Below are 4,411 nucleotides of genomic sequence, written 5' to 3'. Positions count from 1 at the left end.
ATACTTGTGCATCAAAAATCTGCATCTGTGTGTAAAAATCTTCTGCTGTGAACTGACGAATTTCCAATTGCATGTGTTCATTTAGAGTTACAACTTCAAATCTGTGATTACAACTGCTCAAATGTGCTTCTGCGTGTGCTCCAATCTGCTGCCGCAAATCACAGGTGTGCTACAACTGCGCTCTGACTTCTGACACATTCCTTGCGAGAAACTTGGGTCAAAACTGATCTGTGTCCGATAATGGGACTGGGGGGGGGAGGGTAAGAGGAGGCGGAGTCAACCAATCAGAGTGCTGGATTCGGAGAACTTGGTCAAGTTAGAAAGATCTTCACAGATTCACACTTCCTGCTTCAATAACTCTTCTGATAAACGTTCAAATGTGACAGCAAGTCTCTCAATCATTTTGTATGAACACAGAGAGTGAAATAAAAATGCATTTCTACAGAAAAACTTAGTTTTCTCCTGCATTTTAATGAGAAATGATCTCTTCGTGCTTTAAATGCAGACATGCAGCTAGATGGCTGCGAACGGACAGCGTCAGCAGGAAGATCATCTTTGTTGTAGCAGGACAACAGGGCCAGGGCTATTGAGCAGCTTTATTATAAATCATATGGATAAACATTTGAAAAAAATATATTAGATTAGATAAACGCGTTCTCCGCGACGTTCCAGGCGACGGCGCGCGGCGCGCGGCTGTGGCGGACTCAGCCCGCTGACTGAGCGACGGCTGGGTATGCGGGAGCGACAGGCGTGCACCCCCGTCGGTCAGCGGGATCCCTGCTTCTTATTTCCTCCGGAGCTCGGCGGCTGGCCGCTGAGCGAGGACATATAGCGCGGTGTCACACCGCTGCCAGCCGCCGCGCTCCGCGGAGGAAGTAGAGGCCAAAGGAGAGACCGAGGATCCTGCTGGACGAGCGCGGAGCACCCGCGAGCCACAGGCGTGCTCCGCCGTCGGTCAGCGGGATCCTCGTTTCTTCTTTCCTCCGCGGAGCTCGGCGTCTGGCCGCGGTGTCGCGTACCAGCGACACGCTACGCCCTCGCTCATTCAGCGGTCAGCCGTTGCTCAGCGGGCTGAGTCCGCCACAGCCGCAAGCCGCCGCGCTGTCGCCTGGAACGACGCGGAGAACGCGTTTATCTAATTTCATTTTTTTTTTCAAATGTTTATCCATATGATTTATAATAAAGCTGCTCAATAGCCCTGGCCCTGTTGTCCTGCTCCAACAAAGATGATCATCTTCCTGATCCTGTCCGTTTGCAGCCGTCTAGCTGCATGTCTGCATTTAAAGCACGAAGAGATCATTTCTCATTAAAATACAGGAGAAAACTACATTTTTCTGTAGAAATGCATTTTAGTTCACTCTCTGTGTTCATACAAAATGATTGAGAGACTTGCTGTCACATTTGAACGTTTATCAGAAGAGTTATTGAAGCAGGAAGTGTGAATCTGTGAAGATCTTTCTAACTTGACCAAGTTCTCCGAATCCAGCACTCTGATTGGTTGACTCCGCCTCCTCTTACCCTCCCTCCCCCCCTAGTCCCATTATCGGACACAGATCAGTTTTGACCCAAGTTTCTCGCAAGGAATGTGTCAGAAGTCAGAGCGTAGTTGTAGCACACCTGTGATTTGCGGCAGCAGATTGGAGCACACGCAGAAGCACATTTGAGCAGTTGTAATCACAGATTTGAAGTTGTAACTCTAAATGAACACATGCAATTGGAAATTCGTCAGTTCACAGCAGAAGATTTTTACACACAGATGCAGATTTTTGATGCACAAGTATTCAGATTCTATATTACAAGTTCTCAAATCAAATTTACAAGTGCGTTCTTTTTGACACATTTTTACCTTCATACGTATATTCCTCTCGATGAGGTGCGCGCGCACACGGAGTTGAACGCTCTTCTGTCGATACGAACGCTTTGTGGAATATCAGGAACAATCTGAAGGTATGAATCCTCATACGCTTTTTTCCCTGTCGTTTTGGCTCAGTCAGAATCATCCTGACGTCTCTCGTGTGCTGAAGTTTGATGAACACCGGGCACGGGCGTCCTTCTGCAGGTGTTCCAAAGCCCCGATTGGCGCATCGATAGCAACAGAGTTTACCGGCAATTTCAGGAGTTTAGGGATAAACTCTTCAAAAAACATAGTCGGGTCACTTCCTTCAGTGGACTCTTTGAGGTTTAACAGTCTGATGTGGTCATGTCTTTGCTGGTCAGCTCCTTGTTTGTTTTTTCAAGCTCATCCAGCTTCCATTTTATCGGAGCGATGTCGTCCTCCAGCCCAGAGATCCGTGTCTCTGACTCGGTCTGGCAAACCTTGAGCGAGTCAGTTGTAGCCACACCAACATCAAGGCGTTTAATTATGTTGCTGTCATGTTGGACATTAGAGTGCGCTGTCCTTCCTCTGCAACAGCTGTGGAGATCATTTATAGCAGAGCCTCCGGTGAAAACTCAGAATAACTTGCAGGGTAGTCGAGTTTTGTCGAAGCGCTAGCATTAGCACTTGTTTCATCGGACATGCTAGATGTTGTTGAAGCTGTGCCATCTTCACGGTCAGCTCGAGATTGTTTTGCTGGTTTAGGCATTTCAGCGACTCCTTTTATTTTTTTAATCTTTAGTTCTGTAACGCAGTTTGAGAGTGGGTATTTGTTCAAAGTAGACTTCAGGGGGGAGACAGTTTGACGTGACCTACTCCTGCGCCGCCATCTCATCTTTTATCTGAGTGATTTCCCCTCCGAACAGAGCAAAGTGGCTTTTGCTCTGAGCTTCTTGACGGGCTGAGCTAAGCGATGGGGGTTGGCAGAGTAGGGCCCGCAGAGCTGAACTGTGCCACTCCTTCCAGACGTTTTCCACCCAACTTCTCACAGTGTTTGACCCCACCACGCCCCATCGAGCTGCTGCTTCTGAGCTTCTCCGTCTGCAGCAAGGACTTTGCAGCGTCTCGGATTACGGGGTGGATTTCCGGATCCTGGCTGCCAGAACCCGCTGGTCGGAGGAGGAGCTAGTGGACGTCTCTCTTCGGAGTCTCTCTAGCGTGCTCAAAGACGAGCTGGAGGCGAGGGAGATTCCGGAGAATCTGGAGGAACTGTTCGACCTGGCGGTGCGCATTGATTGGAGGATGAGGGAGCGGGGTCTACAGCAACGAAGTTGCACTTCCTGTCCGCCTTTAAGCTCCGGTTTTCATCCTCAAACCAATGGCCAGATGGAGAGGTACAATCAATATCTGGAGACTACTCTACGGGCCTTGTGTTCAAAGAACCCCAACACTTGGTCATCCCAACTACCCTGGGCCGAATACTCTCACAACTCTCTAATCAACTCCACCGGTTTTTCACCTTTTCAGGCAGCGTATGGTTACCAACCACCCCTCTTCCGGCACCAAGAACAGATGGCCACAGTTTCGGGTCCTGCGGCATTTGTAAGGCGCTGTCGACGAGTCTAGGTGAACTTTAGACACCAGTTACTAAGGAACCAGCAGATGCTTACAGCAGTTGCCAACCGCCAGAGGCGTGCCGCTCCAGAGTACAAGGTGAGAGACAAAGTTTGGCTGTCGTCCACAGATATTCCCCTCAAAGGGGGTTCAAGAAAGCTGATGCCCCGCTACATCGAGCCATACCCTATTGTCAAGATCATCAACCCTGTGGCAGTCAAGCTTGGCCTTCCCTGCACCCTCAGAGTCTACCCGGTGTTTAATGTGTGCAAACTAAAGCCTGCTGAAGAATCCGCCCTTCAACCTCCTCCAGTGCCCCCTCCTCCACCTCGTATTGTGGGTGGTGGTCCAGTTTACACGATCCGGGAGCTCCTCACCTCCAGGAGAGTTGGTCGGAGTATCCAGTATCTTGTGGACTGAGAAGGTTATGGCCCTGCTGATCGTTAGTGGGTGCCTGAGCGTCACATCCTGGATCCGGCTCTAATGGCCCATATCCACAGAGCCCACCCTGATCAGCCTCGTCGGGGTCCGTCTGGGAGCCGGACTTTGTGAGGGGGTTATGTCATGGTTACAATGGGCTGCAGCTTACCCCCTCCTCCTCTGCACTCACCTGGTCTCACAGCTGTTTTCAGTTTTCATTAGTGTGGTTGGGTATTTAGGTTTCTGTCTCTGTGGTTTTTGTTGTCGCAGTGTCCTGTTTTGTTCTGACGATTTTCCCACGTTTGGTTCCTCACGTGTTATGAATTTTGATTTATTAAATCTTTTGGCTTACCAATCCGTTGGATCTGACTTCTTCCTGCTCCTGGGTTCTTTCTGATTACGAGCCGTAACATTACACTCATTTGAGCACAGGTTTTAGCTCACCTTTGCACAAATAGTTTGCGTGATTGAATAAAATTTTCACACTAGTTGGTTTGAATGCACAGGTATGCGTGTGTGAACATTATTTGTATTGTGTACATTGTGTACGTTGAGATGTGA

The sequence above is a fragment of the Oryzias latipes genome, chromosome 19, assembly GCF_002234675.1.
Source record: "Oryzias latipes chromosome 19, ASM223467v1".
NCBI lineage: Eukaryota > Metazoa > Chordata > Actinopteri > Beloniformes > Adrianichthyidae > Oryzias > Oryzias latipes.
This window is presented reverse-complemented; position numbering follows the sequence as displayed.